The sequence below is a fragment of the Halichoerus grypus genome, chromosome 10, assembly GCF_964656455.1.
Source record: "Halichoerus grypus chromosome 10, mHalGry1.hap1.1, whole genome shotgun sequence".
In the NCBI taxonomy this organism is placed as follows: Eukaryota; Metazoa; Chordata; class Mammalia; order Carnivora; family Phocidae; genus Halichoerus; species Halichoerus grypus.
The window spans coordinates 58,153,271-58,175,560 of record NC_135721.1 but is presented as its reverse complement, the minus strand read 5'-3'; the positions used below and the strand labels follow the sequence as shown (position 1 = coordinate 58,175,560).

The 22,290-nt window shown below is 46.1% G+C and overlaps 1 protein-coding gene across 2 annotated transcripts in view; it reads left to right on the top strand.

Annotated features, from left to right (window-relative positions):
* Window positions 1-22,290, top strand: part of B3GNT2 (UDP-GlcNAc:betaGal beta-1,3-N-acetylglucosaminyltransferase 2) — a 185,346-nt gene that overhangs the window by 144,216 nt on the left and 18,840 nt on the right. Inside the window, exon 1 of one of the 2 annotated variants that reach the window (XM_036107370.2) lies at window positions 13,265-13,538. The exons of the other annotated variant lie outside the window; for it this stretch is intronic. The gene's annotated coding sequence lies outside the window, so the exon portion shown is untranslated. Of the gene's footprint in view, window positions 1-13,264; window positions 13,539-22,290 lie in introns of those variants that run through there. 2 annotated transcript variants of the gene reach the window in all.

Here is a 22,290-nt window from a genome sequence, read left to right as displayed (position 1 = left end):
AAGTTTCTATAAATTGCCCTGACCCATAGTTGAAGAATAAATATTTATTTGGTTAATCTGTTTTCTCTCTGCACCATAGTTCTTACACTTTCCACCTTAAAGACCTACCAATTTTACTGTTTCTCATTACCCAGCCCTACTGTTCTTCCCTGTAGAAAGAAGCAAAATGTTCTCTTTTCCAGTTGTTCCTGTTGGTGAGCGAACTCGCCATCTCACTTCTTAGTGGTTTCTCGTGCTTTTTCTCTGTGCTCTGTCTGTTGTCTTCCCAGGCTTTTATCTGAAATGAGGCCTCACAAAAGCAGGTTTGCCTCTCTGATCGATGGCTTTTACTGACATAATCAATTAATTAACAAGTCTTTATTGGGCACCTACAATGAGCAAAGCACAGCTCAGTGCTGTTCAAAAGAGAATATAGGTTTAAGACATGTTCTCAGACTTCTAGAAGACAAGATCTCTGAGGTTGCAAATGCCTTAGCTGCCTTCTGGTCCACCACTGACCTCCGCAGCCAGGGCTGATAACCACCCTGCCATGCTGGAACCTTCTCTTCCCTGGGCCGCTGCATCTCTACACCTCGTTTTCCTCCCCCCCCATCTCACTTCTTCTTCACTTCCTTCTGCTGAATCCTCCCTCGGGCCCATTCCCTACATCTGGTTCCCAGGGGCTCTGTCCTGGGCCCTCTTCTCTTCTCAGTCTCTTCATTCCCTGGACCATCTCTGCTATTCCCATGACTTCAGTTACCGTCTATATGCTGATAATTCCCCCAAAATATGTCTTGTCGTTCATATTAATGTGTCTGCGGCAGCCCCTACGGTCAAACACGTTAACATATGGGTAGTGAGACAGAATAAATACAAACTAGAACCACCCTCTCATCAGTTCTAGTCAGATTTTGTTGCCAAGTTAGTTTTAGCGCCATCTCGTTTTCCAGAGCTGTGTTGGATTTTGGGTTTGCACAGGATTATGGACCTGTATGAGGAGGAGCGGCCTTTGTCACTCCAGAGAGGGAAAAAGGATAAAGAAAAGAGAACTGTTTTGTATTCCCCCTTCCACAGAACAATGAATATCCACAAGAGGTCTCTACTGCTAGAATGAGTAAGTACAAATTTGCTTTCTCTTGTTAAAATAATAATAACAAAATAATAAAGTTCTATCATATCGTGGCTCCCCACTACACTAGTGAAGCGCCTCACTTTACTTAGAATTTCTCACTTAGCTGAAACGCTTAGGGTTTCTGTAACACATGGTCTCTGTACTTCCTGCATTTATATACAACACTCACACTTACGGCTTTAATTCTTGGGTATTTAATTAGGTACATAACAATGAACAAAGTAAATTTCCCAGCTCCTTTCAGTGATGACTATTTTCATACCCTAGCATAACATTTCCTATGAGCTGGCCCTATAGCCAGGTAAGTAATAGAGTTAGAGAATGTTCAAGAAGCTAGGGTTGGGGGATGGCGGGACAGAGCCGCACCGGGAGGCCGAATAATACGTTATTTTAGTATTTTCAGGGAGACAGAGAAAACAATTAATGCAAATATCTCTACCCCCCACCTCTCTTTGTTTTGCAAAGCCTTTCTTTGTCCAAGACTCAATTTTGGATTAGACCCTTGTTGACTATGTCTGTTTAAGTCCTAGATAAAGGCTTATTTGTTTGACCCGGCGTATCCATAATTGCTCTAACTGCTCGTTTGGATTTTCTTATTGTGTAGACTGCGCTAGGAAGCTTGGCAGGAAGCACACGGTGGAAACGTGAAACTGAACAGCTTAATGTGTGTAATTTGGGAAGTTCAGCAGATGCTAGGGCTTAGCAGGCTCTCGGCTTGTTCAAGACTAAGCCGGTGGATTTTCATTCTTGTGGGCATCATGCCCCTTAAGTCTGAAGGCTTAGGTCCCACCCAAAATCAGTCCACACAGCCACCTCCTAGCTGTCCTACTCTTAAAACTACGCTGGTAGCTGACAAAGGCTCTCCTATCACCCCTTCCAAAGGAACTGGAAGGGTGGTGAGATGACTGGGTTCCAGAGATGGTCCTGGTAAAGGCCGATATACATTGTTTTCTCTGGACATGAGTGTGGACTCCTAGCTGGTCTCTAGGAGACGTGTGGGACCACAAATGCAACATCCATCCCCCCATAGTGGATGACATGTTGTACCCCCCAGATCTCCCTCCAAGATTGAAGCACCTGTTTCCCCATCTACTGGGAGGGGAGCTGACAGCAGCCGCTGGCAGCTGAGCCCCTTTCTGAGACTTCTCTGCCAAAAAGAGCCACCTTGCCCATGGCCATGTTCCCCTTCCCAAGGGCAGCTCACATCTAATAGCTGGTTGATGCGGGAGTAAAGGCCCAGCTCTGTCACCCCAATTTGGGACAACTCTGAGATATCCCAGAACCAGAGCTCCCTGAAAAATCACATAGGCTTCTTTTTTCTTTTCTTTTCCTTTTCTCTCTTCTCTTCTCTTTCCTCTTCTCTTCTCCTCTCCTTTCCTCTCCTCTCCTCTCTTCTCCTCTCCTCTCCTCTTTCCTTCCTTTCCCTTCCTTTCCATGCCTTTCTTTTTCTTTTTTAAAGTAGGCTCCATGCCCAACATGGGGCCCAAACTTCCGACCCCTAGCTCTATAGTCATATGTCCCACTGACTGAGCCAGCCAGGTATCCCCTTTCTGAAAGGTTTGTCAAGATTCTTCCGGAAAGTTTCCTGGTGACCCAAACTCTTTTTTTCTGATTTCTATAATGATCATTAATTTGATTTTGGCTGATCAATTAAACTTGGCTTCCTTTTTCTATAGTTTCATAGGCACAAAGTTTCTAGAGTTAATGAAATCCAAAAATGTCTCTGTGCAGCTGGGAGTGGAGGGAGGGTGACTCCTAAAGGGCGCTGCCCCGGGAAAACCATGTCCTAGAACAGCTTTAGATGAGGAGTGAAGGAAATGGAATGAAAAGGATTTCAATTTGCAGAGGAACAAGGGCTTAAACCTAATGTGTGGCTCAGAAGAGGATACTAATTTTTAGAAAAATGCATCCTCTCCTATCTGTAGTTGATTCTGAAATGTCAGTTTGTAGCTGTCTCAGTTTGGCACTGAAGAAACTGCCCAGCATGGTAGTGGGTGGGAGCCCCTTCTTTCTCCCACTTGCCTGTACTTCCCTCCATCTATACACTGTTGCCTTTTTTTTTTTTTTTTTTTTGCTAGTTGAGGTCTAATTTATAAACAGTAAAATGCACAAATTCAAAGTATACAGTGTATAAAATTCCTTTGGCTGATAATTGGCAGTATGAGCTAGAGTAAAACCTGCCAGTAGAAATGTTTTTGAGGGGCACCTGGGTGGCTTAGTTGGTTAAGCATCTGCCTTCGGCTCAGGTCATGATCCCGGGGTCTTGGGGTCGAGTCTGCTTCTCCCTCTGACCTTCCCCCTTCTCGTGTTCTCTCTCTCTCAAATAAATAAATAAAATCTTAAAAAAAAAAGTGTACAGTGTGGTAAATTTTGATAATGGTGTGCTCCCACTTAGCCATCATTCCAATCAACAGATGAAACATTTCTCTCATCTCAGAAAGTTCCCTTACACCTTTTTTCATTTAATTCTCTTCTTATCCCTGGGGCAACTGGTGTTCTGATTTCTATCACTGTAGGTTAGTTTTTACCTGTTCTTGTACTTCATGTATATTCTTTTGTGTATGGCTTCTTTCACTCAACATGTTTGGAGATTTATCCACCTTGTTACTTGTATCCTGCTTCCCTTTTAAGACTATCCATGGGCGTGCTGGTTTTTTGCCTTAAGCATCTTTGCCTCAAGCATTTCCTCCATATGAGTTATTGGCTGTAAGACAATTTTGACATAAAAGATAAAATGGCAAAAAATAAAAGAGGGACATTCATTAAAAAGAACATAATGAAACTTGGAAAATGAATAGATTTAAAAGACTTTATTGCAAAATATGAAATACTTGAATACCTTCAAAATGTATAATGTTGATTCATGGTAATACTGCACCAATAACTGATTTTATTTTGTAGATTGTACCTAAGTAGTTGTCTTCAAAGTCTTTCATTCAGAGTAGTATACTTTTATTTTTTTCTTGTTGATTTGTTTCCCTGTTTGGCATCATGCTTTTTCTTTTTTTGCTAAAATTTCTTCCTTCATTAAGAGAGGCATCAGATTCCAAAAACTAGGATGCATATCTGTAACTGGGATATTGTGTTGGGAAAGCCTTCTATACTGCTGTTTGTTCTTGGCATATTGTCACTCGTCCATTGATAGATGTTCCAGAATTCTAGGGAAATGTGGGTTCAAAACTCTATGCCACCATATAGACCATTATGAGAGCTAAGATTTACAGCATATACAAATGTGAGGACTGCCTTGAGAAATGAAACCAAACTGTCAACCAGTTAACTGTCAACCAATTACTTCTTTTTTTTTAAGATTTTAAAAAAATATTTTATTTATTTATTTGAGAGAGAGAGAGAGAGAGAGGAGAGGGGCAGAGAGGGAGAGGGACAAGCAGACTCCCCGCTGAGCACTGAGCCCCATGCAGGGCTCCATCCCACGACCCCGAGATCATGACCTGAGCTGAAACCAGGAGTCAGCCACTTAACCGACTGAGCCACCCAGGTGCTCCTAAGATTTTATTTTTTTAAGTAATCTATACACCCAACATGGGGCTCCAACTTACAACACTGAGATCAAGAGTCGCATGCCCTGCCAAATGAGCCAGCCAAGTACCCCTACTTTTTAATCTTTAATGGCAAAATTGCCTTATTGCTACTTAGTTATTTGACAAAAATGCTCACAGCAAAGATGACTACAGCAAAGACGCTTACAGTGAAAGTAACTAGAACCATCTGTGGGGTCCCTTGTTCTCTGATTTCTCTCTGCTTAAGGGAAAGGCCCTGCCCCTCCTGGCAATAGTTTTGCTATGACACATCTTACCAAGTGAGTTTCATCAGTCACTGGGTCCTAAAAGACCAATCAGGTGGCTCCTCCCAGGTATAGCCAATTGATCTTCCTGTTCTCAATGGTGATGATGATTAATGATATCCAAACACTTCGGAATAAAGAGAGAGTAGCAATTCCTCTTGTGGGCTCCCAGGACAAATGTTGATAATCCCTAGGATTCTATGCCAAGATACCACCTGTACTTCATCCTGATGAGGACTTGGTTCCACTGTCAAAGCCAAAGATGAAACAAACTTATTAAGCACCAGGAATCTATAGGCACTTGGTCATGCATGACCTTATTTCCCCTTCTTGGGAACTCTTCGAGATAGATTTTACTATACCCATGAGGACACACAGAGTGGGATTTGAACTTGGATTTGTAGATTTCCATACCATGATTTTTCGCCACCAGCAGCCAAGACTTAGGCTCCTGTATCCATCTGAGGTGGCACATGCCTCACCGTTATACCCATACCTGGATGGCTGCACAACTGGGGAGGACTTGGAGCTTAGCATACTTACTTTCTCAATAAGAGCCAACTGGAGTTGGCAGATAAGTCTTCATTTTTCAGAAATGTTCTCTGTTCTCCTTAGCCGGGCAGCTTTGACCTTTGGTAAAGGTCAGCAGATCTTTGTTATGCCCCTTGCAAGTCCCTGTTTTGTAACAGTTCTGTTTACAACTGAGACGGTTTCCAGACCTGGGGTAGCTGGCAGGATGATGCCAGCAAAGAGGCATTAGGTTCTCTAATAGGCTTATGCCCTGATAATCATATTAATGGCACTGTCTCATGCTTGATGCTGCAATTATGGGCCTCTCCTCTTGAATGTAATTTTGCAGTTTGATAATAATTACAAGTATGATTTTGCATTTCTCTTTAATGAGAGTTCCATTCCCCAAACAATATTACGACCCTAGTAGAGATGGCTGTTGGTGCCCCTTCAAATTACTGACCTTATACACCATCACAACGTCATACACAGGCTGGACTTTACTCACCTGGGAATTCTGAGTTCTTCTAGCCTCAGGATTCTGCGGGAGATGGAGCAAATCCCCTGGGAATCATAACATTGGTTTCTGGTATCTGCATCTGATAATGAGGTTTTATGTCTTTCTGCTGTTGCAAAGTCAAAGTAATCTTGGGATAAAGGGCCTGCTTTAGAAGCCAGGTGATTTTTAACCTGTGACTTAATTGACCAACATTCAAGAGATTATCTCTAGTATCAGGTGTTTGGCCTTCCGAGATCTACTTTTCGGACCTCCTTTTTCTCATTTTCAAGTGCCAAGGGATTTGGACTGGAGTTCCAAGAATTCCAGTGCCCAGATTCCACACTTTGCATCAGTAATTAATATTTTAGCCATTGACAGAGGTGACTGTGGTTTTTATGGCTCCAACTGGGACTGATTAACAGACTCGCAAAACACTGCTGTCCTTCTGGAGCAACCTAAGTCCACAGCATACACAAGATTTAGGGATTTCTGCTGCCACTGCGGCTGCCTGTGTCCGCTTGCCCCTGAAGCATGATGGGAACTTTCCCAGGTCTGTGGGGAAGGAGGAGGGAACAACCAGGCCATGGGGCAAGCTACCGAGGAAGCAGGCCATCGTTCTGAACCACATCCAGTGGGCTGCAGGAGTTGGCTGGCTCCCGTGGCTCCAATACAACCAAGGAGGCCGAAGGGAGCTCTGGGCTTGCAGCTCTTGGGCTCTAGGGTGGCAGCTCCGTGGGGTGGTATCCGAATGGTGGGCTGATGGGTGCTCCTGGACAATGAAGCAGAGGCAGTAAAGAGCAAAGGAGGCAGGTGTGGGAGCTGGTGCAGGCTTTGGTTCGGTGGACATGCAGGTCCCCTAGGCTGGCTGGGTACAGTGAGGCAAATGGCAGCAAGAGGGGCAGCTGGGATCGCTTCTTCCACAACCTGCAGTCTGGCCGGGCAAAAATACCGCACGTGTGCTGCCGCCAAAGACGGTCCAGGAAACTTGCTGAAGATCAACCGCTGTTTCTTCACCAGGCACACAGGTGACCAAACATGAGAGGCCCAGGGCAGAGCCCAGAAGATCAGCCATGTAGCCCAGGCTGCCCAACCACCTGGCGGGAGCACCAGACTATGATTGAGAAGGTGCACGGCCATCGGGGTGACAACAGGTTGGGCAGCAGGGGTGCCAAAAGAGCATCTGTGACCTAGAAGCTTTTTGTGGACCCATGTCAGACTGTCCCATTGACAGTCTTTGTAGCCACAAAGGAACGAGCACTTGCCAATAGTCTTCTCAGCTTCAGTGAGCAGTCTGGGTGCCTTTCACCCCACCTTCTCCAGGAAGCCTCCCAGACTTTCCCAAGTCTGGCTAATTGTTCTCTTTTCTGATCTCAGAGCTCTTACTGTCTGCACCTTACAATTTAGCACTTAATCAGACACAGCCGTGCATTCCTCTCTAATTGTTTTGGGTGTGTTTGTCCTGTCTCTGAGCAAGATTACAGCTTCCTTTAGAGCAAAGACTCGCGATCTTTTTGGGAGGGCTCCTGGGAGACATACGGATGTATGTGAGGGCGTTCTGGACAAGGGAAATCACTCACATTCCTACAGTGATTTATAGTTTAGAAAGTGCCTTTTTTTTTTTTTAAACTAATCTCTACACCCAACATGGGGCTCAAGCTCATGACCCTAAGATCAAGAGTCACATACTCCACCAACTGAGCCGCCAGGTGCCCCTAGAAAGTGCTTTTACTTAAGTTATCTTCTCTACTCCTTATAGTTGTCCTGAGAAGTGTGTGTGTTTTAGCATCTACATACAATGAAACTGAGACGGAAGAGGTCAACAACCTGCCTGAGGAAGAGACAAAGTGAGTAGCAGAGGTGAGATAAGCCTGGGATTCCTGACTCGTGGCCAAGAGTCCCATAGGAGCTCATGTGTTGACAGCGAAGTCCCTAGTGGAGAAGAGGGGGAAGGAGAAGGGAGGTGTGACTCACATGCTTTTCCCTGATGGAAATCTTGGGGTGAAACAAGTGAGGGGGATGTGGCCCTGCTTTACAGAGCTACCAGGTCAGGCTTCACTGAGACCACTCATTTCTCTTTCCATTATCATTCTCTCATGGATCCTCTATCCACCATCAGGCACAATCCTCTGCTTTTCCCAGCATCTGACCTCCCACATCTACTCACTCCCACCCCTACTCACTCCCACCCTCCAAATCTTTTTATGTAATCCTCTGGGACTGCAGACTTCAACAAGCAAACTGAATTGAAGGTTGCTTCATCCATCCATCCATCCATCCATCCATCCATCCATCCATCCATCCATCTATCCTTAAGCTCTACTCAGAATGAAATCCCCACCTTCTTTGCTTCCCTGAAGCTCTAGGAGATGAAGGTGCTCATTTTTTCGTCTCTGTGTCTCCCAGGGCCCAGAGGTGGGGTTAGTACTCTCTCTCTCATCATTTCTCCTCCACCTCTTACAAACACTCTTGTTCTTCCACTCTTGAGGAGACCACTGCCTAGCCATATCCCTCTTCCTTTCTGGTGGTTCCCATCTTCTAACCTCCTTGTCATTCCCTCTTCCTCACTTTCTTAAGACTTGAGCTCCCAGCTCCGTGACCTTCATACCATGACCTTGACTTCAATTCCTGCCCATATCTTCCTGGGTGGCTTCACTGCCCACACAGGTGACCTATCCAATACCCTGCCTCTCATTCCCTTGGCCTCATATTCTCCAGTGACTTTCTCTTCTACTCTCCCCTATCATATCCTGGCTTTGTCATTAAATCTCTCTACCTCCTGAACCACTAACTTAAGCATCCAGATTGCTGACCCAAGTCAGCAACCCCCTCTTCTTCCAACATGACTAAACATTTGATACCTCCAGCCCACTGATTCCTTTCTCTCTTATCATTCATCATGTCAACCTCACTTTTGCCAAGGTTCTCAATTCCTTGGCAAAAGGAATTTGCTCCTCTACCCTAGGAATTCCCTCACCTGAGCTGCACCAGAGCAGACACCTGAGCTCTCCTGGAGGAAATCACATAGGAGGGCCAAAGGGTACCTTATAAGTTCACACCACCAACCTCAAGTGGGTTGCCATACTGCCATTTCAACCTTCCCACTTTCTTTTCTTTTTTTTTTTTTAAAGATTTTATTTATTTGACAGAGAGAGAGACACAGCGAGAGAGGGAACACAAGCAGGGGGAGTGGGAGAGGGAGAAGCAGGCTTCCCGCCAAGCAGGGAGCCCAATGCGGGGCTCGATCCCAGGACCCTGGGATCACGACCTGAGTGGAAGGCAAGCGCTTAACGACTGAGCCACCCAGGCACCCCTCAACCTTCCCACTTTCTGCAAGGACTCTGTCACACCTTCTCCACTCTCTTCAAATCTGTCAGCTCTCCCTGCCCCACCCCCAGCCTCCTGTATGTCACAGAGCAAGAGAAAGTCATCCTGTGGAAGGATTCAATGTCCCACACCAAACCTGCCTGATTCAGTCCTCCTCCAACTTCCTCCCTCCTGTTATAATAGAGGAGGTAGCCTCCTGCATGAGGTTAGACTTTCCACCCATACTCTGGTTCTGGTCCTCTCCCATGGTCACAGGAACCTTTATTGTCCATTGTCCTCTCACTGCTATACCTTCATCTTCCTCTTCTCTATAGGATCCTCCCCATCTGCATTTAAACACACTCAAGTTACTCTATCCTAAACCCAATGCTGATAGAACATTCCTCTCCAGCTGTTTCTCTCTCTGACCCTTCAAACCTTTCTGTCTGCATGAAGTACCGTTCTTCATTTCTTCACCACTCACTCACTCCTCAGTCCACTCCAGTCTATCTCTTTGCCCTTCACTATACCAGTCACTGCTCTGTGAAACTCCCAATGACACTAAGGTCAGTCAATCCAGGGGATGTTATTTAGTGCTCATCTCCCTAGGGTCTCTCAGCCATTTTGAGTGCTGTTGACTACTGCCTCCTTATAACATGTTCTTTCCCTGGGAAATCCCTCCCTCCCCAAGCTCCTAGTTTTCTTCCTGCCCCTCTGGCAGCTCCTCTGCTTCATCTGCGGATAGTCTGCCTCTGTTCAGCCTTTAGGTAAGTCCTAGGCCCTCTTCCAGTCGAGCTCTATACTCTCCGAGGAGACCACCGTATTCTCCTGGCTTTATTACCACCTCTACTTACTACTTCAGTTTCAGCCCCTCTTCAGAGACCCGGACCATACGACCAATGACCTACTCAACATCTCCACTTGGGCACCTCACAGGCACCTCAGACCCACCTTGACCAAATGTGAACCTTGGGAAGATTTTCTCGGTTCTCTTCCCTGAGGGTCCCCCAACTGATAAAATGGCACCACTGTCCATCTGGTTGAAGAAGCAGGGAACTGGGAGTTTTCCTTGATTCCTCCCTAGTTAAGCAATCACCAAGTCCTGTTGGTATTCTTCTCTCTGTTTGCTTTACCACTTAGATAAAAAGCCCTATTTTTTAAAGATTTTATTTATTTATTTGAAAGAGAGAGAGACAGCAAGAGAGGGAATACAAATAAGGGGAGTGGGGGAGGGAGAAGCAGGTTTCCCGCTGAGCAAGGAGCCCAATGCGGGGCTCGATCCCAGGACCCTGGGATCATGACCTAAGCCGAAGGCAGATGCTTAACGACTGAGCCAGCTGGGCGCCCCAACCCTTTCATTTATATTTTGGCAACAACCTCCTAACTATCCCTCAACCCCCTTTCTCCCTCTTCCCTATTCCTTCTTCACATTTGGTCAGAGTGATCTTACTGAAAATGGTATTCTAGGCCCTACAAAACATAGCCCCTGCCTACCTCTCCAACTTCTCCCTCAACCACATCCCCTTGTAGTATAAACCAGCCAGGAACTCCGTTCCACTTTCCTCTTTGCCTGAGTAAATCCTGCTCACCCTTCAGAGCTCAACTCAAATGTCACCTCCTCTTGGACTCTCCCAAATGGTCCCACCACCTTGTACTTCCGCAATTGTCATTATATAATTGACAGTGCATTGAATTGTGAAGCTGTCTCTCCCAGTGAAACTGTGAGCTCCAAGAGGGAAGAGTTTGTCTGTCATGTTCACCACTCCAGTGTCACCACATATTTGTTAAATAAATAAATAATACATCTTTACCTACTGATGATGGACCCAGGCCCCAACGCAAGAGTAAAGACTACAGCCAAGTGGGTGCAGAACTTAGCGTTGAGTAATTCCCCCAAAGGTACAGTGTTAACTGTTATAGATACACTCCCAGCTGCATTAATTAATGGCAGGATGGAGAGAATGCCCTTATTTTTAAATTTCAGGGCCTGGGCAGCTACGAAGGACACAAGCTTAATTTCCTTGTTGGATCCCAACTTACGCTGTAGCAGTTCCTTTACTAAAAAAACTCCTTGGCAGGCAGTCCCTAAAAGTATGTCTATGGCTACTGGGTGCCCATTTAAAGGGAAGACACACGCGCATAGAAAACAGTATGTCAGTCTGACGGCACAGAAAAATCTTCAGAAGTCAGTCTTGTCCCACCACAGCATTTAATCAGAACAGCAGCCTAGAGATACCTTTATTTAAACCAAGGAACATGGACTCAGGAATAATTATTTTGATGCAGAATGAAAGCATAGGCTTTGTTTATTAATTTATACTTTCTCTAGAGTTCTTGAAGAATTTCTAATTTCTGTATTTCTTTAAAAATGTTTTATTAGCTTTCTAAATTGACAGTTAATATAACTGGAAAAATACAAAATGCAGAGTCAGTATAAGGGTACAAAATTCATCTCCCTCCTTCCCACTCTCCAGTCCCACACTTGGGATAACCGTGGTTAGCAGTCGGTGTGCATCCTTTGTGTTTTTCTAGGAATAGACCAAATCCAACTTGTTTCTTTGACTTTTATGTTTCAGTCTTAGGAGAATCACGTGATCAACATAAAAGCAAAAAGGTCGGAAGGCTGAAAATCAAAACTTTCCCAGATCTGACTCTGAATTCCTGTTTCTAGCGTGACCCACGTGGCTCAGTGCGTCCAGCAGCAAAGTGGTCTTTTGCTCGGAGCTTGGATAAGAGTAAGGGGCCCACACTCGATAGGGCTGAGCTCCTAGGTGCCTGAAATTCCTACATTTGCATTTCCTTCCCCTTCGGCTAATTCCGCCTCAGAAAGCCTTCTGAAAAATGCAAATATTTGAGGGTGGAGTGTCCTTAATTGATCGCTCTGGTTGTGTAAAGGGGATCTCTTTTTTCCTTAAGAGATAAGGACCAAGCGAGGGAGGTGCTTTCTGATGGGCCTCGGGCCAGGCTTGCCTCCCCACGGAGCACGCGCGTGACAAGCTGGCCGCTCCGGGCCTTTCAGACCTGCGCAACCTCCCCATCCGGTTGCGCTAGGCTTACCTGGGGCCCCCAAAGTTGGGCTGGGACTCACCTTAGAATGCAGTGCTCTGGCGAGCCAGAGGGGGCGCTGGGCTGAGGGTGCGTCTGTGGTTCCAGGTGTTTCGGCCGGTGGGTGTCCTCACCCAACAGTGGGGAGCCGAAGGTGTGTGTCAGAGTTCAGCCATTCAGGCTGCTCCTCGGTGTCCGCCCTGCCCCTTTGGGCGGCGGCGCGGGTTGGAGGCGCAGCGTCTGGACATCTTGCCTTTATGGCTTCCAAGATGCGCGTGGAACCTCGAGGAAATTCTCTGCAAGACACCGCAAGGAGGAGAGCTAAAACTTCTCCCTCACCAGTTCCTGGGCGGCTTCATAAATTTGAAGATCGGGTGGCAGTGCCAAGTAGGGCATCATTTAGGCCTTGGGCTCTAGGGCGTTATTTGGGGATCTAAGAGGTGGCGACAAGTAATGGGTGGGCAGAGAGCAACGGTCAAGTCCCACTGTGGCCCTGGTTCCCCCTTCCCCAGTGGAACTCCGGGTTTTGCAGGGGCGCACGCACCCAAACACTGGAACGTCGGCCGTGGTCCGGTCTAGGCCCAGTCACAAACTGGTTCTGGCCAGAAAAGGTCACTGGAGTCCTACCCAGGCTCTGTGCTTAGTCCCCCAACATGAGGCGCCCCGCAAGAGGGGCGACCTGCTGTTGGAGAGATTTAGGTTAGACCCGGGTTGGAATATGGTCGAACTGTCCTGTGCTTCCGAGGGGGTCTACTTCCTGGGGGCCCCTTCCCCCCAGTTTAACCCTTTACTTTCCACGTGTGGACCTGGGGGCCCCGGAGGGTCTCTGGAAGCTAGGAGGAGCACCAGCCTGGGCGAATCTTGGGCGCCAACTGGCAGACAGGCTGGAGCTCGGCCTTCCCCAAACTTGGGGCGCCGGGCTGCGGGCCCCGCTGGGCGGTGACGTGAGGGGTGGTGCCGGGCTTGATTGGCGCGCCGGGCGGGGGCGAAGGCGGGGCCCTACCCGGGCGCCCGGAGGCGGCGGCGGCGCGGGGAGCTGGAGCCGGGAGTGAGAGGCGCAGTGGCGGTGGCGGCAACAAGTGCCAGAGACGAGCCGTGCCGGTGACTTGCCCGCCGCCGACACCACCGGGCCGCCCCTCGCGGAGCAACGTATGGAGCGGGAGCGGCGGCAGTCGCCGGGCTGAGCCGCGCCGAGCGGCCGGGACGTGGATGCGGCCGGGATCTCCCTCCCCCGCCCCGCTGAGCAGGAGCGGCTCCCGGACAAGGTAGGGTCCCCTCCCGCCCCTCTTCCCCTCCCCCCCGTCTCCACCGCCTTTCCATCTCTGCTTCCCGCTCCCCGCTGCTCCGCACTGACTCCTCTCCCTCGCAGTCCCGTTCCTCGCCAGTTCCGGCTTCGTACCGGCGCGCCACAGGAGGAAACCGTTCCCGGGTGGCTCCCGCCGCATTTAGGCGTCCCCCCTTTCCTCCGGCTTCCTTACCCTAGAGGAAGAGGAGAACGGAACCAGCAGCGGACTGTCTTTTTAGTCTCTTGCCTATTCCACCCCCACCCCCCACGGGGCCCTGGGACATCCCCCCTCCTCGCTGCACCCCAACTTCCGGGGGAGCCCGCGCGGGGGTGATGCAGGCATTGGGAAGGGGCGTCCGGGGCCGGCGTCCTCACTTGGCTTCCACCGCGTTTTGGGTAGGGGGCCGTGCGTATTTTCTCACTCGCACCCCCTCACCCCACCCTCGCACTGCGCTGGTCTCGGTTGCCGCATGGGGAGATCAGGTGTTTTGCGAGCCAAAGAGCCGCCAGCCGCCGCTCCCCACCCCCATCTGCCTGCCGCTGCCACCTCCGGGTCCCCAAAGGCTGGTTTCTGTGAAACTTAGGGAGAACCTTTCGCTTTGACCTCTAAAAAATTGTTCCACGCCGCCGGCGTTGAATGATTAACCAGGCTACTAGTCTGAGACCTGGGGAGGGGGATGGGTGGGAGCTGCCCGGAGCGTGTAAGGCAGGCCTTGGCAAAACACCTCGCTGGAAGGGTGGGCGTGGGGGCGCTCGGTGGGACCCTGCGGGCGGAGATCCTGGAGGCTGCCCGGGAACGTCAGGCGGACCCTTCTGGAGGTAGTAAAATCAAGTCACCTTAATATCCCGGCCACGGTATTTTGCACTTAGGAGGGGGGAGCCCCAGAACCCATTCTCTCCCTACAAATGTCAGGGCATGAAAGCTTATCTCTGAAATTAACACATTGTAAGCCTGGGTTGGTGAGGAGGCTCCCTCTCCTGCTTAAAAACTCAGGGATGGTATGTTTGTCTTTGCTCCCCTATCCCCCATGGCCTCGTGAACCTTCCCAATTTCGTGGAAAGATACTTTAGAACAATTATACCAAGGGAGGCCCCTCCCTCGTTGGAGCCTTGCTGTAGATTGCAGATTGCTAAACCAGTTGGTGAATATGGGCGTCTACTTGTTATAACATTTTCCCGGTGTATTTTGCCTCGGGAGGTGGTCAACAGGGTCAGGATCGGGACCAGGAAAGCGGGGGGATCCGAGCCTAACCCAGTCTGAGGGCTCTGGAGCCGAGCTGTCTCCTGGTCGTGCCCATGTGGATCTGACAGCTTACCCCGGTGGGAGGACAGGCTTGGGTGGTCACTTCTTCCCACTGTCCTAGTTCTCACTTCTCTTTCTTTTGAATAGAGGTTATTAAGCCTGGTGGAATTTGGGAGACTGTTACACACAGAGTCCTGTGCTCTTAAATCAGATTAGATTTTAAGACCAGGGAATTGCAGAACCCTATAGAATTCTCTACATGAGAAAACCTTTCCCCCCTGCCCAGCTTTGCGAATGTCTGTATCTTTGGATCTAATGTTTGAAATTACTTTTTCAGTTTGAAATACTGCTTTTCCCCTCGGCCATCTCCCAACAGCAGGGGCTCACTGCTCTTCATTTCATGTGTGTTGATGAAAGGCCTAATTCTCCATAAAAGTTCAAGTTCCCACCCTCACTGTTCACTGGTCTCGAATCTGCCACATACTGTTCCGTGACCTCTGGCAGGTTGTTGACCATCCCAGTCTTATTTTCCATAACGGGTTTTGGGGATGGCAGCCCCTGCTCTACAAGATTGTTTTTGAAGACAGATAGGATAATGTCTGTCCAACTCCGGGCTCTGCATCACGGGAATTAAGAAGCACTTAATGGGTGGTGGTCATTGTGTAATCAGTATAGAAGTTCCTCTAGGCATCAACTTCCCCTTACCAAAAACAGTAACTGGGAACCAGTTAGATTGGTCTGACTGACACTGAAATCAGCCAGTTTTGGCAGATGCAGATAAAGTTTTTAAAATCCAAGAAATGAAGTAATCTTTTGATGAAAAGAAACATAATATGCTTGTAAAAATTACGATTTTTTTGCCTGGGTTTCTGATGGATAGCTGAGTAATGGCTTGTAGTTTTGAAGAGTTCCGTGTTTAAAAAAACAATTTAGATTTCTCCAATGCTAAGACACTACAGTTTTGCTAAAACAGGAAAGTGGAACTGATAATTCATGGTTGATTTTTCACTATACAAGTTGTTCAAATATGTGCCTTTTTAATTTTTTATTATTATTTTTAAAATTTTATGTATTTATTGGCGAGAGAGAGAGAGAGAGAGAGAGAGAGAGAATGAGAGAGAAAGCACAAGCAGGGGGAGGGAGAGGGAGAGCTGAGCCGGAAGCCTACCAGTTTGTGAACCGATGGACTGACAGACTGGGCGGTTGGTCGGAGGAGGGACTGCATCCCAGGACCCTGGGATCATGACTTGAGCCTAAGGCAGACGCTTAACTGACTGAGCCACCCAGGCGCTCCTAAATGTGTGCCTTTTTTAGAGGTACATTGGAGAAAAAGGAGTTATATTAGGAAATGAGGAATCTAAAAAAAATGGATCATTCTGCCTTACGTGATGCGTTGTTGGTACAAAGCTAAGATGTTCTGGGTAGAAATGCATGAGGCTTTTTCAGCTGATGCAGGATAAGAGAAAAGATGAATCCATTGTTTCTTAAAGAAACTTTGAAACTTTAAGTTTTAATGTTTTCTGGTAATGCCTGTTTTTTTGTTTTGTTTCTTTTGGAACCATAATTTAGGGATCCTGACCCGGGGCTGTGAATGTGCCTCAAGTGTCCTCTGTTCTTAACATACTGGGTCAGTGCTTTTAATTCTTTCTAACTTGCTTAATAGCCACAATATTTGACTTTACTTAGTTTTTTTGTCAGTTTTATTGGACAGTTTGTTAAAGACTTTAACAATTAATAAATGCCAATGGTTACTTTTATAAACATTAAGATTCTTGCACCTGGGATAATATTTGGTTATATAATCTATTGCAACATGCCCAATTGTGATGTATAACTGACTTACAAATGCTGGAAAATTCTCATAAAGGCCTTTTGGTCTTATACGCAGATTCTCAGAGGGAACTAAAATCATTTCAATCAATTGCCTGGTAATTTTAGTGTATACAGAATGTTAAAACATGAGTTAAACCAGGCTCTGACAGTTTGAAGGTTGGGTTTCCCGGCTGACCTAATCAGAAGCACCCAGGAAGGACCCCGGCACCCGTAGCCAACAGGTGTGTAGAAACAGCTGTCTCTTCCCCCACACTCACCCCCAGGGGGGGATAACTGTTAACTAGGTGCTTGCCAGAGATTTCTCCAAATTGTAGGATGAATAAATTCCTCTCTCTGGAGAGGCAATTACTGCTCAAATAAGAGGTATATGTGTGTGGTATAAGACTTTAAGAGAATTGATGTAATGATTTCATCATCACCTGGTGATGAGGCTTTGCTAGTCTGAACAGAACTTCGGTGGGAAGCACTTGTACTTGATGGAGAATTTGTTATTAGGGCATTTGTGGCACAATTACTTTCCTGCTGGAAAAAGTTCATTGTACCAGTTTTCTCTATGTTAGAACTCTGAGCTGAGATTTTGCACTTACTGTGTGTTGCCACTACTGTGAACTTGATGTTCTTTGCCCATCAGCTTTGTCTGCTTGCCTTTCTTAATTTTTGTAACAAAATTCAAATTTCTTTTTTTTTTAAGTAGGCTTCATGCCCAGCGTGGGGCTTGAACTCACAGTCCTGAGATCAAGAGTCTCATGCTCTACTGACTAAGCCAGCCAGGTGCCCCCAAAATTCAGATTTCTTTTAAGAGTTAGCATTGTTGATAAGGTTGTATGTAACATGTTTTGAAATATTTTGTGTAATTTTAGCTTTAGGTGTTTCCATAGATGACTTTGCTACAAATGATTTTCTGTGCATCTGTGAACATTCACTTAGAGCAGGGTTTAAAATTGTATTCTGATGTGGCTACAGAGGGGAAATTCCCAGTAGCCAGGAAATTGATACTTTCTACTTTTCATTCTGTGGCATTTAAAAACAGGTTTATTGTTCCAGTGTTTTCACTCTGATGTGATTAGGATGTACGTTGCTTACCAGAATACTTTTAAAAAATGATAATCCGAGGGAATCAATTCTAGAGTGTGGCCACGTTCTGTCGGAGTGGTGGTTTAGTGGTTAAGAGTATGAACTTGGAGTCAGTCAGATGAGGAATTTTTTTTTCTTTAACTTGAGGTAATAGCATACAGTAAAGTGTGAAGTGCTCTAATATTGTATGTACCTCCTGAATGTATATCCACCACCCCGCTCAAGAAGCAAACATTTTTAGTACCCCAAAAGGTGCCTGCGCCCTTTCTAGTCAGTATCCGCCCTCCAGAGGGAACTTTCATATCATCTTAGATGTGACTCCTTTCATATAGATCGGTTTTGCCTGTTCTTGAACCTAATAGAAGTGGAATTACAGAATCATACTGTGTATAGTCTTTTGTGAAACAGACTTGGTTTTGAGTTGGTTTTTGCCACTGTGTGACTGTGGTTACTGTGACTAAGTTCCTTAACCTCTCTGAGCCTCAGGTTCTTCATTTGTGAAATGGGGGAGATGAAACGATCTCAGATTTACTAGGAAGATTAATGTGATCATGCACCTAAAATATCTAGCACTGTGCTTGACATGAGGTTTCCTTGTCCCCCTTTTATTTCTTTAAAAAGGTGATAACTAAAGGGGCACCTGGGTGGCTCAGTTAGTTTAGCGTCCAGCTCTTGATTTCAGCTCAGGTCGTGATCTCATGGGCCGTGGGATTGAGCCACACTCAGCAGGGAATCTGCTTGAGATTCTCTCCCTCTGCCCCCTTCTCCAACTCATGCGTGTGTGGTCTCTCTCTCTCTCTCTCTCGGAATAAATAAATAAATCTTAAAAAAAAAAAGTGGTAACTAAAGCAATTATATCTTCCTTGTTTTAATAATGCTATTTCACTATAAAAGTTATGTTGGTCTTTTGCTGAAAGTTAGAAGCCAAGTCTTTGTTGATTCAACACTTTGTTGATGTAGCTTTCAGCTTAAATAAGACATATTATGTCTTGATAACTGATCACCTATTATTTTTTTAAAAAATTATTTATTTTGGAAAGAGAGAGCGAGCGAGCAGTGGGGGAGGGACAGAGGGGAAGAGAGAGAATCTCAAGCAGGCTCCCCAAGACCTGAGCCAAAATCAAGAGTCAGACGCTTAATGGACTGAGCACACAGGCGCCCCTCCTGTTATTTTTAATTGACATTTTCTCTGTAAGTCATGAAATGACAGTCATTGAAATGTCCCATTTAGAGCCGATCAGTCACTTGCTGTCACTTGCATGGTATAAGCTAGGGTGCAATGGTGACAGTTTACACTTGATTATGAAATCTATGGAAGAGTTTAGATAAGAGGGAACAGAACTGCCTGGGATATCCAGAACAATGTTTACTGCTTTATATTTTGTGAAATAATTATTTCAGAAGTGAAAGCACAGGGCCAGTTATTAGGCTCAGACCATAGCATGCTCAGACAAACCTTTTAAAACATTCGCAACTTCTATAATCTTCCTCTGCAAGTAGTATTACGTATTCAGTGTTTCTCATGTTCCCAGTGTTCTGGTGGGCTTTTTGGATACTTTCTATTTTTGGAGCCACTCTTTAAATATAACTCGGGTGGTACTGTGGCATTCTTTCTAAAAGACTTTTTTTCTTATGATGTTTATTTAGGGGGAAAAAAACAAGGTAAGGTAAAGGAAAAGAAAATTTCACCATCTCTTAACACTGTAACTACTCTTAACTTGGTTTGGATCCTTCTAGGTTCTTTTCTCTGCATCTGTACACTTCTAAAATGGGCTTAGGAAAAACACATTGCTGATACTTTGGGCAAATTTAAAACTGGTTGTATGGCCTGCCTAGAGATACATCTGGCTGAGAGGGTGTGAGGCTTTGAAGGCTTAGGTTCAAATCCATCCCCACTCTGGCCCCTACTTGTGGCTCTACCATTGTCAGGGGTGCTGGGCATGCAGTCCCCCAACACTCCCATCAGGACCCCTGTCTTCCAGATTACAGTAGCTGAGAGAGAAAACCTGTCCTTGGGACCCCCCTCCCCCTAAGACCTCAAGATGATGTATAATCAGATGAGCATTTTGTTCACTTAGCCAGCATGCATTAATTGAGCACTTACTGTATGCCTAGCACTGTGCTTGGCCCCATGTGTATTCCTAGATAGGTCAGACACAGTTCTGCCCTTGAGTTAGCAGTCTGTGGAAACTCTAACCCAGAACTGATGAAAGAGTGTTCTTGTAGAGGTGCAAGCAATGTGCAGTTTGGGGGGCAGCCAAGAAAGGCTTCCTGAGGAAGTGGTGTTTGGGCTTAGCCTTAATGGATGAATTAATAACTTTTCGGAGGGCAGAGGCAGGTATTGCAGGCTTATGGCAGTGTGTCAGGGAAATAGCAGGTGATCCTGTGGGTTTGGAGGCCAGGGTGTTTAGGAAGGGGTAATAGGACACGGTGCAACCCTAGTGACCATGCAATGAAGTGGTACTGGATAGTTCTGGAGGTCGTGGGAGCCATGGAAAGTTCCTGCAGAGAGAATGTGGTGACAGGTCAGGGTCAGGCTTGCATTTAGGAAGATGAGCTTGAGCCTGACAGGTCGATGCAAGGCAGGTGTGATCATGGGCCGTCATTTTACAGCCTCCTGATGGGGAATGGTTTCCCATTTGCCCCTCAACGGTCTGTTCTCTGAAAGAAGGTGGAGGAATATTTAAAAACTGAAATTACTTTATACACTTCTCTACTCAGACACCTCCAGTGGCTCCTGCTCTTGTCAGACTAAAGCCAGGGTTCTTCTGTCACCTCCCAGGCTCTTGGTTCCGTTGACTCTAGCCACACTGGTCTCTGCGCTCTCCTGCCTCTGGCTGTTCCCTCTTCCTGCCCCACTTCTGCACCTTCTTTTTGAGAAGAGAGGTTTCCCTTATCATCTGTACTGTCCTTTGTATTTTGTCTGAGTTCTTATCAACCTTCCGATAATTGGCCACGTAACTTTATTCTTGGTTGTCTGTTTTAAACACTGCTCAGTTAGAGTAGGTGCTTGATACTTGCTGAATTCGGTCACTTCATTAATCTTTCTGGAGGAAAAGTGAGTGCCCAAACCAGGCCAGGGATGGTACAGGATTAAAGTGTATATATGTGATTTATTTGAAAGAGAGTGAGAGATAAAAAGACTCATGTTGGTGGGACGGGATTTGGAAACCAGTACAGGAAAGTATGAAAGGGGTGATCATACAGATAGAGGTACATTGGGGATCTTTTTAACATTTAGGACATTGGAGGCTGTAGTGGTGTCTCTGAGGGTCCAGGGGATAGGAGCAAGGGAAGACCCAGCAGTAAGCTTGAGCCCAGAACTGTGGAGAGCATCCATTTGGGGGCATGAGGCCAGGAGCAAAGCTGGGAAGATGCAGGAGAACAAGGAAGAGAATCTGGGTTCAGTGTTCTTGAATTTGGGGTGAATTTTGGGGTGTTAGGTGCCCTGGGAAGTCAGGAGAGGCCAAGGACTATGATGATTCTAGAAGATGAAGGGAATTGGGAGGGTCAGGGCATGACAAGGAGCAGAACCTTTTCAGGATATTGACAGAGAAGGGAAAGAGGGGCTTGTGCCTGGAGCTACTGGGAGGGAGAGCTTTGAAGGTGAAGGAGAATGGAGATCCACCCTCCATACGGGACCCCAGGGGTACATCAAGCACTGTCACAGGGCACAGTAATCTTACGAGGGCTGGGGAGTGGCTTACTGTAGTGGCCCATGGGGACAGTGGCCCATGTGGAGAACTTGAAGTAAATTTTGGTTGTAGCACTGACTTAAAAACAAAAAAACAAAACCTTTGTAACCATGGCAACCTACTTAGCTTCTTTTACCTCCCCCACCCCCACAAAATAGGAAAAAACCTACACAGCTAACCTCACATGTTGATTGTTTAAATCCAATGCAGTCATGAACATGAAAGCGTTAACACTCCAGTAAGGTTATTTCTATGGACCATAAACTTGCTAAGGTTTTTAATTTTTGCTTCAGAATTATGTTGTTTTTTATTTTCTTTGAAAAGCACTTAACATACAAATGCTTCTCTGAAGTGCTTCTTTTTTGAGTCCCGATCAGAGAGTAACACAATTGTGTTAAAAAACCAAACCAAAACAAAATAAAACCTTCAAGTCTAGCTCTAGATTATTCATTGGGAAGCCTAGTGATGTTTTCAGAATCAAATATATTTGTTCAGCATTGCAAGGGTCTAATTGGGTTTGTTACAAATACCGTCTTTTCTAAATATTTAACATTTGGAACTAACGAAATATATTTTACATTTATTATTTTATGGCTGAATTTGACGTTTGTTTATAAGGAACTTACGTAGCTTTTATTCTTAAAGTAAATGAGATGCAGCCATTTTATTTTTCTTCTCTTTGCCACATAAGGAATTATTTTCTTCAAATGAACTTAAAATATCTCTCATGAATACTCCTATTTTTAACAGAATGTTTCTCTCTTTTGAATTTTTTTTCCTTAAGTTTCTGATGGATCCTTTAAAAAAAAAAAATCCTCTTTATAATGGAAATTTTCCAACCAGTGCAGATACAGAGAGTGATAGAATGAAGCCTCAGGTGGCTGTCA